Raw genomic sequence first — 14,450 nt, 5'->3', positions numbered from 1 at the left:
AGACGAAATAAAGCTGAGACACAAGAGACTGCAGAAGCTTGGACGTAGAGCAAAACAATAAACTGTTGGATGGAACTCAGTGGGCCAGACAACATATCCATTTCTCTCTGCAAATGGTGACTGATCTGCTGCGTACCTCCAGCAGTTGGTTGCGATGCTATTCTAATATATTTTGTTCATCTGCAATGAGATGACCACTCGCAACCACAAACATACATCAATAAATAAAACTAAACAAAATACAACAAAACTACTCTGATAGCATTTTACATTGAAAGTGAAAAATGTACCTAATATAATTTACATTAAAAATGTCATGATATTTGGTTAGATTATAAATGTCATAGGTGTACATTTCGTAGGCGCACATTTCATAATTGATCATTGATCACTTCTTAGAAGCACTATCCATTATTAACATGAACATTTCAGGCAAATTGATAGAATCCGACGATTAATGAAATTATTAATGCTGCATTCACCCATTTTCGTACTACATTGAGATTGGATCTTAAGTTTCTCAATTTGAAGCAATCACCAAAAGCACAATCGTACAATCTTGTTTGAGTAACATGACTATATAAGGTATAAAAGAAAAAATCAATAGAGTATCTTATTTAATTATAACTCTTCCGCAAAGTAGTTTAGGCGTCTTGTATATTTAGACCGGGCTTCAATATTTTTTTTATTATGGGCAGCAAAAGACAAAACACTTTAGCAGTTGATGTTAATTTATCTTCCTCTACCAATCCATATGTCGATATTTTTGAACATCACTTAGGTACCAAATAGGTGTAAATAAAGTACAAAATTGACTTAAAACAAGAGAGACATTTATTTGTGTGGTAGAAATAAATGTCCTGGAAGTTTTGCAGACATACTTCAGGGACAAGCTTCCTCATTGACCTACTGTGCATATGGTGATGGTTATTATGCAACTTTGAGGGAATTTGTAGGAAGCAGTTGGCTCCTAGAGTTTTCTCGACTGAGTTTGGAAATAAGAAACTCATGCGAAGCATGTTAAGGCCTGAACATTTAGAATTAGATTGAGAGCTGTCCTGGATGGTGTCAAGTTTTCACATTGTTGTTGCACCCATATGGGTGGAAAGCACTCCATTCTACCCATTCTGCTGACTGGATCTTATAAATATTGAAAAATCAAGACTTGAGCCACTTACTCAGGATACCCATCCTTTGACCTGCTTTTGTGAGCAGAGCATTTATATTGTTGATCTAGTTACATTCATGTAAAATACAGACCACCGGATTATCAAGATTGGAGGCAGACACAAAATGCTGGAGTAACTCAGCGGGACATGCAGCATCTCTGGAGAAAAGGAATGGGTGGCGTTTCGGGTCGAGACCCTTCTTATAGCAAGAATAGATCTCTGGTGTCATAGTGCCACTGAACGCAAGGCTTCTCTCGTCGAGGATTATCAATATCTGGCCTAAGCCGTTTGAAGATTATTTTTCTTATTGAGACGCACAGATTCTGCATCACATTGGTCCGTGTCTGAGAGCGGTCTGCCTAAGCCATCGTGGAGCCGAAATACCACCCTTGGAAGTCGGCTATGGGAATGGATCTGCCGCCTCTAACTGGGCTGGCGTTCCAGAGCCCTGGCCGCACAGAGCTAATTCGACCCACTGATCGGCCTCAGAAGTTGGCTATGGGAGCAGATCTAGCAGCCAGAGAGATAGCTGAGGCAGGTACTATCTTCTATCTATATAATCTATCTACATAATCTATCTTGTATCTAGATAACTAAAAATTTGATCTTGTGCTCTTCCAGTTTTTAGTTTTTTTTCTATTTGCGCAAAAACGGTACACGATAGCGCTACAATTTTGCGCCACCTTACTCACCATTCTCCTGTGCTACAAGGGCAACCAGTTTTGTTCTGAGCTATGGTATATTTTAAAAGTTATTAAGGTTTAAAATAATTTTCAAACCCGCATGTGGAGATTGGTCTCCTCTCCTGTCGGTCGCTGCCACGCGGATTGGTCTACTCTCCTGTCAGTCGCCGGGAAGGCGACACCCCTTCCTGCACATTTGCAGCACTGATTGGCCTCGTCCGCTGACAGTCACGGGTGGCGCCGGTCTCGCCTGGCGAGGAGAATATAGAGATGAAGGAGCGGAGTGAGCATCACTAACGCTTCGCCGGCTGGAGCTGCGTCTGCGGACGCCTCAGTGGTGCCAACCGGCCAAGCCCACTTCACGGCCTCCGTGGTATTCAGCCATGGGCACCGTCGGCCGCTTCGTCCGACCTGGGCTTCTACCTACGAGTCCACGGCCAAGGTTCTAAGCGGCGATCCAGGAGGCATAGAGACCGCGGCAGTGAACCCTCATGACGATGGGGCCGCGGCAGCGGTGAAGCCTCGCGGCGATGGAGCTGTGGCGGCGGTGAAACCTTGCGGCGATGGGACTTTGCCGAATTTCAAAACCCGCGGAGAAATCTATCTCTTCCTCTTTTTTCATTTGTTTCCTATCTCGTGTCTAGTGGGGGAGGATCGGGAATAGAGAGGAGGGGGGGCAGTGGGGGAGGTGAGGAGGGCGATAGAGGGATAGGAAGGGGGAGGGAAGAGAGAGGAGTTATGGAGGGAGGGAGTGACTGAGGGTAGGGGAAAGGAGAGGTGAGGGAGGGATTGGGGGAAGGGAGGAGGAGGACAGGGGAAATATCCTGGGGAGGTGAAGAGGGAGAGTGGGGGGATTGAAGGAGAGGAGGGTGTAGGGAGGGAGAGGGAGGGAAAGTGGGGGAGGTGAGGAGAGAGTGGGGGAGGAGGGGGAATAGAGGGAAAGGGGGGGGAGGTAAGGAGTGGGGAATAGAGGGAGAGGAGGGCAGTGGGGGAAGTGAGGAGGGATAGTGGGGGGATAGGGATAGAGGGATAGGAGGGGGGTAGGGAGGGGAGAGGAGTTATGGAGGGAGGGAGAGAGTGACTGAGGGTAGGGGAAGGGAGAGAGTGACTGAGGGTAGGGGAAAGGAAAGGGAGGGAGAGGTGAGGGTGGGATTAGGGGGAGAGAGAAAAGAAGAGGGAGGGGGAGGAGGAGGAGAAGAGGAGGTGACGGAGTGCTGGGGGATGAGGGAAAATGAGCTGCGCCTGCGCAGTTGCAGGCTATGCGTGAGTGGTGGAATATTGCATTGAGGTAACGGGTTGCATTGGGGGAACGGGTGAGTGCTGGAATATTGCATTGGGGGAGCAGACCCAATGGGTCTGCACTTAGTCTAGTAATATTTAAAAAGATATTTGAACAGATACATGTGTGGGAAGGAACTACAGATGCTGGTTTAAAAGGAAGATAGACAAAAAGCTGGAGTACCTCAGCAGGACAGGCAGCGTCTCTGGAGAGAAGGATTGCGTGACATTTTGGGTCGAGACCCTTTTTCAGACTAGTTAGGGATAAGGGAAACGAGAGATATAGACGATGATGAGAGAGAAAGAACAATGAATGAAAGATATGCAAAAAAGTAACGATGATAAAGGAAAGGTATTGTTAGCCGTTTGTTGGATGAGAACAAGAAGCTGGTGCAATTTGGGTGGGGGAGGGATAGAGAGAGAGAGGAAAGGCCAATGCTATCTGAAGTTAGATAAATGAACATTCATAACACTGCTTCATAATTCATAAGCTGCCCAAGCGAAAAGAGAAGCTGTTCCTCCTATTTGCATTTAGCCTCACTCTGACAATGGAAGAGAACTAGGACAGAAAGGTCGGTGTGGGAATGGGAAGGAGAATTAAAGTGTTTAGCAACTGGGAGATCAGGTAGGTTCAGGCGGACTGAGCGCAGGTGCCCAGCGAAACGATCGCCCAGTCTACGTTTGGTTTTGCCGATGTACACAACGGATGCAGTAGATGAGGTTGGAGGAGGTGCAAGTGAACTTCTGCCTAACCTGAAAGGACTGTCGGTGTCCCTGGACAGAGTTGAGGGAGGAGGTATAGGGACAGGTGTTGCATCTTCTGTGGTTGCTGGGGAAGGTACCTGGGTGGTTTGGGTGGGAAGGGATACGTTAGCCAGGGAGTTGCGGAGCGAACGGTCTCTGCGGAACTGGGTGGATATTGGAAGATGTGACTAGTGTTGGGATCCCATTAGAGATCGCGAAAAATTCGGAGGATTACGTGATGTATATGATGGCTGATGGGGTGAAAGATAAGAACTGGGGTACTGCTGTGACCAGGGGGAGGGGAGTCTCTGTTGCGACGAGGGAGAGGGGGAGCAAGGGCGGAGCTGCAAGGTACCGAAGAGACACGAGTAAGGGCTTCATCTATGATGTAGAGGGAAACCCCGGTTCCCTAAAGAATGAGATCTCGGATGTCCTGGACTGGAACACCTCATCTTGGGTGCAGATGCGGCATAGACGGAGGAATTGGGAAATCGTAAAGACTCTATCAACTACTCCTAATTCCTCCGTTCTTCAATCTTTCATTCATTGTTCTTTCATCATCGTCTATATCTCTCATTTCCCTTATTCCTAACCAGTCTGAAGAAGAGTCTCGACCCAAAACATCACCCATTCCTTCTCTCCAGAGATGCTGCCTGTCCCGCTGAGTTATTCCAGCTTGTGTCTATGGACAGATACATGGATAGGAAAGGTTTAGAGGGATACGGGCCAAACGCAGAGAGGTGGGTCAAGTGTCGATGGGGCAGCTAGGTCTGCATGAGCAGGTTGGGCCAAACGGCTTGTTTCCATATTGTATGCCTCCATTTACACCAATCTTAAACTAATTTCATTTTATTCCCCAATGCTCCCCAGGTACTATTTAACATTTTGTCTTTCCTGAATACATATCGCAGCACAACCTCCTTTAAGTTTATGTGTATGTATAATATTCATTATCTTCTTTAATGTTTCTTGCAGATTTAATTTTCTTTACTCCTTGTTGCCTACCTAATGACTTTGCTCATTTCTTTCCAAATCCTTTTAAATTCTTCCCAACTGCGGTTCGCATTGTTGTGTTTGTCCTTAAACTCCAGTTTTTCTTCCTGTTAAATCACCTATGACATAATTTGTGCTTAATTCATTATTTTCAGTAGTTGTTTATGCCCTGAACTGTTAAATGCTATTTCAATTAATTCCAATTGCCACATTTTTGAATTTTGGAACAAGGGTGATGAAGAAAATCAGCACGTGTCATTCAACCTATGCCTACTTGTGAATCATGCACAAATTCTGATGCTGATATGGATTCCCTTGAGCATAATTTGCCATAAAATTCAGATAATAATGGACTCCAAAATTAGGGGAGGTAGTTCACCCACTCTGGTCAATAAGGACCACCAGGTTATCGAAGACAGGGTCTTGGTGATATTTATTCCACTGAACACATGGGATTTTGATAGATTGTTGGTGATATTTGGTTTATATCTGACATGAGATCTGAATGTTACATGTCCCATTGACAATCACAAATTCTACATCACATCAGTCCATGCACGAGTGCTGACCAGGTGAATGAATGAATATTTTATTGCCACACATACTTCGGTGCAGAAGTGCTTTGTTTTGCATACAGCCTCGGCAGTGCACATGGAAAACAGACCATGGCAGCGATGTGGGGAAGATCACCGACAAAGTTACGAAAGTACCCGACAGACCTATCCTTCCTTATTTCCCCCCCCCCCCCCCAATTGTTCTCGGCGGTACACCTCGCTCTCAACATCCACTCTCTCAGCGGCGCAGCTTCCATCTGTGCAAGACTTGAGTTACTCGGTTCATTCATATTTATGCCCAAGAATACGAAGGTATTTAGGAAAAATGGGGGCAAAGCCAGGTACATCGAGCTAGACTAAATCACGATCTACCTGTGCCAAATGTCTACGTGCTAAATGGTCCATCTGCTTTTCTCCACTCATGATTTATGGACATAACCAACAATACTTTGTGATGACTATTTTAGACTCTTGAATAATGCCTTATATTCCCAGGAGGCAATGGTGAGCTGCAATTGTTTCCTGTAACAAGCAATCATTAAATAAAACAAGGTAGAATTTGTTCATTTATTTTAAGTTCTGACTTTAAGACAAAAGAATAATTTTAACTGGTGTGGCACAACCATTACTTATAATCAACAAAAAAAGGAGAGCAGCTGGAGGAATTCAATGGGTCAAGCAGCATCTCTGGAGGGCAAATGGATAATCAAGGTTTCAATTGAGTTTGTTTTCAAAGGTATTTTGAGATTTTAGACATTTTTAGGATCACACCCACAAAAAGCACACTGCTCCACAAACAATGCAGTTGACATCAAGTGACTGATGCTTTAGTTTGTTTCGCCTGGAATGGAAGGCATTATTGTAAGGAGAATTGTGCTGCATGCAATTAGTGTCTCAGGTTAAAGACCCTTTGTCAGAAAGAGGAAAGGGAAAAAATAGAGGACCACGGGAAAAGAATCTTAAATTATGATAAAAAATAAGCCTGGCGGCAAAAGAAAATGGTCGGCCCAGACAACTGGATCTTTGGGAAGAGGTAGAAACAGACCATGGCAGCGATGTAGAGAAGGTCACCTGCAAAATTTAGGTCAGGACTGCCTGGCAGGAAATGAGCTGCTTTTTAGTGATGGGGCCATGGTCCAGAGAGAGGCATAAGGAGGTGGTTGAGAACTGATATTTGTAAGAGCAAGACAGAGGTCAGTTTGCCAAACCACACAACATTATCCTCGTCAACAGGTCTGACAATGACACTAGGGTCACTCCTGACTAAACAAAGTGCTGCAAGTTCAGAAAGATTAGGTTACAATGTGTAAGTATAGTGGAAATATTGAGACAGTCAATGTTACAGTATCAGTTTACAATGAGATAAAAGCACTGGGTCTGGAAGCACTTACGGTGAGAGAAAGTCAAAATTTCAGTTATCATGATCATTCTAATGAAAGATCATCAACCCTAAAAGCTGTCTGTTTCGCTCACTCAAGATGCTGCTTCACCTACTGACTACCTTTGGCATTATTTGCTTTTGTTTCAGATTTCCAGGATTACTTTTGAAATGAACCAAAATAAAAATGACACCAGTCATCAATTTAACAATTATCACATTTCCCAATTTTACCAATGCAAAGAAACCCAAGGATGAAATCTAATGAATAGCATTTGAATAAATACCACTCAATTTTTCATGCGATCAACTTGTTTGATTCTACAATTACTATCGAGTTGAACTGCACTCTTATGATTTTATAACATTTGCACTAATTTCAATTTTAGATGAAAATGCTTAATAGCCATCAAATTTTGGAATCAGCATGATGGAGGTAGTCAAGTCAAGTTTATTCGTCACATACACATACGAGATGTGCAGTGAAATGAGAGGGTATGGTGAGGGTATGTCAATCCGCAACAACCCAGATTGGGTTATCAAACCAGCCGACAAGGGAGGTGCCGTGGTAGTCTGGCGTGTCGATCTCTACAAAGCTGAGGCCACGAGCCAACTCTCGGACACCTCCTCCTACTTACCCCTGGACCATGACCCCACTGACGAGCACCAGGCCACCATCTCTAGCACCATCACCGACTTCATCAACTCCCACGCCTTGCCCGACCGAGCCTCCAACCTCATCGTTCCCCAGCCCCGCACGGCTCGATTTTACCTTCTCCCCAAAATCCACAAACCCGACTGTCCCGGTAGACCCATTGTCTCTGCCTGTTCGTGCCCCACCGAACTCATCTCCACATACCTTGACTCCATCCTATCCCCCTTGGTTAAATCCCTTCCTACCTATGTTCAAGACACCTCACTCTCCTCCACCTCCGCACATTCCATTCTCTAGGCCCTCACCCCCTCATCTTCACCATGGACGTCCAGTCACTCTACACCTCCATCCCCCACCAGGATGGTCTCAAAGCCCTCCGGTTCTTCCTCGACCAGAGAAGCAACCTATACCCAGCCACTGACACTTTCCTCCGCCTAGCGGAGCTGGTCCTTACCTTCAATAACTTCACGTTTGACGCCTCCCATTTCCTCCAAATACAAGACGTAGCTATGGGCACACGCATGGGCCCCAGCTACGCCTGCCTATTTGTCGGTTACGTCGAGCAATCCTTGTTCAATACATACCAGGGCCCCATCCCCGACCTCTACCTCCGTTACATCGACGACTGCTTTGGTGCCACCTCCTGCACCCACACACAACAGACTGACTTCATCCACTTCACCACCAACTTCCATCCGGCACTCAAATACACCTGGACTATTTCCGACACTTCCCTACCATTCCTTGACCTCACTATCTCCATTGCAGGTGATAGACTTCTGACCGACATCCACTATAAACCCACTGACTCCCATGGCTATCTGGACTACACTTCTTCCCACCCTGCTTCCTGTAAGGACTCCATCCCCTACTCCCAATTCCTCCGCTTACGCCGCATCTGCTCCCAGGAGGAGGCGTTCCACACCAGGGCATCTGAAATGTCCTCATTCTTCAGGGAATGGGGGTTACCCTCCTCCTCCATAGATGAGGCTCACACCAGGGTTTCTTCCATATCCCGCAACATTGCTCTCTCTCCCCATCCCCACACTTGCAACAAGGGCAGAGTCCCCCTAGTCCTCACCTTTCACCCCACCAGCCGTCACATACAACAAATAATCCTCCGTCTGTTTCGCCACCTCCAACGTGACCCCACCACTCGCCACATCTTCCCATCTCCCCCCATGTCTGCCTTCCGCAAAGACCACTCCCTCCGCAACTCCCTTGTCAATTCTTCCCTTCCCTCCCGTACCACCCCCTCCCCGGGCACTTTCCGTTACAACCGCAAGAAATGCAACACCTGTCCCTTTACCTCCCCCCTCGACTCCATTCAAGGACCCAAGCAGTCGTTCCAGGTGCGACAGAGGTTCACCTGTATCTCCTCCAACCTCATCTACTGCATCCGCTGCTCTAGATGTCAGCTGATCTACATCAGTGAGACTAAGCGGAGGTTGAGCGATCGTTTTGCCGAACACCTCCGCTCGGTCCGCAAGAACCTACCTGACATCACGGTGACTCAGCACTTCAACTCCCCCTCCCATTCCCTGTCCGACCTCTCTGTCCTGAGTCTCCTCCATGGCCAGAGTGAGCAACACCGGAAATTGGAGGAACAGCACCTTGGGGAGTCTGCATCCTGCGGGCATAAACATTGAATTCTCCCAATTTTGTTAGCCCTTGCTGTCTCCTCCCCTTCCTCAGCCCTCGGGCTCCTCCTCCTCCTTTTTCCTTCCTTCTCCCCGCCACCCCCTATCAGTCTGAAGAAGGGTTTCGGCCCGAAACGTTGCCCATTTCCTTCGCTCCATAGATGCTGCTGCACCCGCTGAGTTTCTCCAGCATTTTTGTGTACCTAAAGAAGTTAGTCATGGTCAGAGGTACAGTCAATACACATTACTACAGGATGCGACTGAGTTTGTCTCTTGTCAATCAGCAGTCACATATCAAAGGCATCCTATCAGTTGGTACTTTCAAGACAAGACATTTCAAAGGCATCGGACATTGTCTCAATACCCACTGAGACTAGTCTGGGCTTCTCTCTCTCATCAATCTACTGGAGAAAGCCTGCTCGAGACGAAATACAATAACCTAGCCCAGGAATCCGTAATAGGGCATCTCGGAAAGACGGCTCATATTTCGTGGAGCCGGCTCTCGGGAAAGGACATTGGGCCTATGAGCAATGCCGACGGAGCAGGGGTAAGTTTGGTCGGAATCGCTCTACGCACACGCCTCTCCTTGATACCCACCGTGACAGGATGAGGACCGGCCACCCTTGCAGTCACAACACCCCCCTCCCCCCAAGGAGCAGCACCCTGGCTGAAGGTGACTAGATTCCTACCTCTGAGTAAATCGCGGTAAAAGCCAGGCAACTCCCGCATAGAGTGTCGACTTATGCCCGCTATCAGGAGCTGTATGCCCTCCTGAAGGTAGTGCCCAGGCGGGAAAAATTACGTCAGGTACAGGAAATGGATAAGATGCAGTCAAGGGAACTGTCCACTAGGGCAGGGGATAGGCCAGGGGTCAGGAAGACAGAAGACATTTCTGGAGCACATCTGTCTCATCATAAGAGTATAGATGAGGAAGAGATATAACTGTAGATTCTACTAATTTATAATGGACATGGAGAGATTCAGAAGGGGAAGAGCAAGCTTTGGACAATGTGAAAATCACAGCATGGTGGAAAAAAGGCAGCAACTGAAATGGAATTTGGTTTCTGTGCAGGTGACCCTAGTTCTTATCTAACATCAGCCTCCACATTTAACAGATCATCCTTTGCAGTTTGTCAGCTTCAAAATTCTCTTAAATGTATATTCCCTACCCTATCAGTATTTCAAAGCAATTTTTCCCTTGCTGACACCTACCAGTTCGTATCAATCACTCCTCATCCCTTGACACTTTCCTATGCACCTGCAGCAGCTGCAACACCTGTCCTTTCATCTTTTCCCTTTGTGTTGATCAAGGACCCAAATGATTTTTCTGGGTGAAACAGCAATTCACTTGCACTTCTTCCAATCTTGTGTGCAGCATTCCGTGCTCACAATATGTCTACCTCAACATTGGTAAAACCAAAAGGCAGATTGAATCACTTTGCAAACCCCCGGCTTATTGCTGCCTGCCACTTTAATTCACCATAACCCTTCTCAAAAAGTTTGCTTTATATTGAGACCATGACACTACTCACACTGCTCTGCTTCTCAGAATTGCTTTGGCAGGGATGCTTGAAGATAACTGAAGGTTAGTGATTCTGTGGGAACAATGCAGAGTACTAACCTTCAGTTATCTTCAGGCATCCCTGCCAAAGCAATTCTGTGGCATCTTCTACATCAACACAGACCGCAATCTACGCTAGCTTTGTCTTTGGCTTCCAGTCCAGCAGCCGCTTCTACGTGGTGATGTGGAAGCAGGCCACCCAAACCTACTGGGAGAAGCTGTCCAAACCCACGGATACGCTAGCGTCTAGGTCAAGGTGATGAACCGCACCACAGGAGGAGAGGGGGGGGGGGGGGGGAGCACCTCACCTGTGCAACGATCTACGAAGAGACTGGCAACACCCTTGGACAGGCACAACTTTATGGCACAACCCCAATATCGGCTGAAAGGATTACACCACCTACAGGTGGCACCTGATCCATTGACCCTATACAAGCTTCATCAGGATGGTTGTCAATTATGAGAGTGAGAACTGGTTGCCATACCATTGGTTTAATGGACTTTGGGGTACTATTGAACTGGTGGCCATACCTTTGGTTTGGTGGACTTTGTGGTACTGTGATACATTATGGCTCTATCATTCCGCTAATTACTGCTCTAATACTTGCGTCCATTGTGTGTACCTACAGAGGACTGTGAATGTTATCATGTTTGATAAAAAGGAGGGAATGAAAGAGCTAATAGTCAAATCTAAATCTAAAATGGAGTCGTTCTTCTACAAAAGCTTGGACTAGTAGAACAAAAGAATGACTCGGTGTCAAGTCTGAATGACTTTGTAAATTATATGGAACACAATATGGAGAACAGGTTGTCAACAATAAATACATTAAGATGACAGCCTGCAGTAATAACATGTGCTTCTTTTCAAGGCCATAAAGAAGCCAAGATGAAAAAAATAGCCAGCGCCACAGAGGTAAGTAATAACTTGTTATTGGATGAGCTTGATTTGGACCCAGCTTTCCTATATTGTGAAAGGCTACAGAATCTTTCAATCATGCCATATTCAGACTTGGTAGGAGCATTTTACTGATAAGAAAAATGTATAATTGTGCTAACTCTCCTTTGTTCTGTAAGTGGGAGCCCAAGAAGCACTGAGCAACGTTTGTGCTCATTGTAGATCTTTGCCACTCCCGTCTGACGAAGCAATTAAAGATTGCCACTGTTTACCTTTAACAGTTTTTTGTTGCTATCTGCTTTTTAAGAAATGTACTTTGACAAGGGGGAAACTGGACCGGTTCTCGATGCTGCACATACACAGACCCGCGCTTCATCCGCAGCCAGGATCGAACCCCGGTCCCGCAAGCGCTGCCGAACCGCCACTGGACCGTACCCCCGAGTGTCTCATTCTCGCCCAGGAGGGCGGCTGGAGACTTCCGGACCAACGGGATGCCGGCCCGGAGCAGCAGCCCCCAGGCCTACAGCAAGCATGGAGAAGCGCCAACCCCAGCTCAACTCCGTGCCCACAGACAGCCCCAGACCGACGGGACAGCGGCCCACAGCCAGCGCAGAGAAGCGCCAACTCCAGCCCAACCTCGCTCCAACTCCCGAGGAACCTACTCCCTGACGAGCCGGGCACCCCCGGGCCCACCTATCACCAGCCAACCCCCCTGGTGCCGGCTGCAGGTCCGTGACCGCCACTGCTCCAGGCCTGCGCCCCGGCTACCGTCCAAACCGGCTGAATAGGCAGAGCCGGGCTGGAGACAGTGTCTCCCCCTCGTGCCGGCTGCAAGCCCATGGCCACCCTGGCAGGGACCGGACACACGGGAGGGGACTGCCCAGCAGCAACTCAACAGTGCCCGCAGTGCAGGAGACCCGGGCCCGATCCCGAACACGGACAAAATGCAGGCCTGCACACAAGGCAGCACCACAGCTGCCGAGAATGTTTATAGCAAGTGACCTATGACCTGGGCATGCGCAGTCGGAATACCAAGCTTGCTTATATAAATTGGTTTAAAGGATCTAAATTCTACTTCAGTTCTGTTAAATATCGTTACAAGATAAGATATGCATAGAAAAAAACGTTTTTATTATGAAGTGCAAAAAGACCATAGAATGCTTTGGATTTCATAGTCCTTTTCTGATAACACAAAGTGGGCATTTTATTCCATCCATTATTGAAACAGAATTAAAAGGAAGTTTTCCAGCACAGCAAGGAAAAATGTGACATTAAAATTGCTCAGCAGAGATTGTGAAACTATGAGCAAATAAAATAGCAATTTCAAAACAAAGAATAGATGTTGCAATATATTTTGAGAATTGCAACAATTTAAATAAGAACAGTTACAGAAATACTGAGATGACCACTTTTTCGGTGGGCGGCGCGACTCTCGTCAGCAGCGGCCTCTGCAGTCCGTCTGTGTTTTATTATTTTCTGTCTCGTTTTTATGTAGTTTTTGTTATTTTTTTTGTTGGGGTATGTGTGTGGGGGGGTGGGGGGGGGGAAAGGAGGTAACTTTAAAATCTTTCCCCTGCACGGGAGACCCGACCTTTTCTTTGTCGGGTCTCCGTTGTCGTTGGGGCTGCAACGTGGAGCGGCCTCCAACAGGAACGACCTGGGGTGCCGACTACTCACCGTCACGGGGCTGGCCGAGTCCGGAGCGGGTGGAGCTGTGGTGGAGCGCTGCTGCCACCCGACCCCCGGAGTTTCGGAGGCTGCAACTGCGGGTTTGGCGAACGGTGGCACCGGGAGCCCGCGGGTCCCTGCTGGGTGACCGCTTTTCAGGGCTTCTGCAATGGCGACTTCTCCCGCCCGAGTTGCGGGGTTGAAGAGCACCTGAGCGGGGCCTTACACCATCGCCCCGCGCGGCTTGGAATGGCCGCGGGACTTTGCGAGCGCACGCCGGGGCTCTAACAACTAGACCCGGTGCGCGACCTTGCATCACCCGGCGTGGCTTTAATGGCCGCGGGACAATCGCCATCGCCAGCCGGGGGCTTTGACTTTGACTCTGACATCGGGGGGGAGAGTGCAGTGGAGAGATAAGTTTTTTTTTGCCTTCCATCACAACGATGTGATGGATGTTTGTGTAAACTGTGTTGTGTCTCGGGTCTTTTTGTTTTGTAATGTATGGCTGCAGAAACGACATTTCGTTTGGACCTCAAGGGGTCCAAATGACAATAAATTGAATTGTATTGAATTGTATTGTAATTATTTTAGCATAGACTTTGTTTAACTTACCTCCCTGGGAAACTAAACCACTCTTCTCCAAGGATACACTTCTAATCTAAATCAAGTCACTAATCAATGATCTGGTTACCTGATCAGGGACAGTGAGCAATTACTGATTATTGTATATTTGTTTTATTGTGTACTGCATTAATTGGCCTGTAAATCTGCAAGAAGAAAGAATTTCAATGTTCTATCCCCAGTACATATGACAATTAAACACTGTTGACAATCCTAATGTGATGTTCAAGGTGGATGAGAAGATTGCTTTTGCTCAAGGTAATCAAATAGCAAAGCAACTTAGCTGGGTCAGTTGGGGTGGGGAAACTGAATAAAAGCAGAACATCTTGTTTTTAAAAGTTTCATCCCCCTGCGCACCTCTCAACAATTAACTGATCACTTTTTCAAAACATGAAGTCACCAACAATAATACAATTTTCCTATTTACTTCACTTCCAAAGTACATAATCGGATGTAAAGCACAAGGCTGTGTTATGCAGAATGTGCAACCATGAGAAACATTAACAAACAAAATCAAGGATATTTTTAAAATGCATAAAGCGGAAGTAGATAACAAAAGTGTAGTTTCCATTAGAAACCAATTGTGACTTGGGTGTGTAGGCAGAAGATGT

At 46.8% G+C, this 14,450-nt stretch overlaps 1 protein-coding gene across 3 annotated transcripts in view; it reads right to left on the bottom strand.

Annotated features, from left to right (window-relative positions):
- The window catches only part of LOC116988484 (protein argonaute-3), a 104,543-nt gene that overhangs the window by 65,897 nt on the left and 24,196 nt on the right, over positions 1-14,450 (bottom strand). Inside the window, exon 1 of one of the 3 annotated variants that reach the window (XM_033045226.1) lies at positions 13,208-13,213. The exons of the other annotated variants lie outside the window; for them this stretch is intronic. The gene's annotated coding sequence lies outside the window, so the exon portion shown is untranslated. Of the gene's footprint in view, positions 1-13,207; positions 13,214-14,450 lie in introns of those variants that run through there. 3 annotated transcript variants of the gene reach the window in all.

Source organism: Amblyraja radiata, chromosome 27 (genome assembly GCF_010909765.2).
Source record: "Amblyraja radiata isolate CabotCenter1 chromosome 27, sAmbRad1.1.pri, whole genome shotgun sequence".
Lineage (NCBI taxonomy): Eukaryota > Metazoa > Chordata > Chondrichthyes > Rajiformes > Rajidae > Amblyraja > Amblyraja radiata.
The sequence above is the reverse complement of the archived record's forward strand: the minus strand, read 5'-3'. Positions and strand labels throughout refer to the sequence as shown.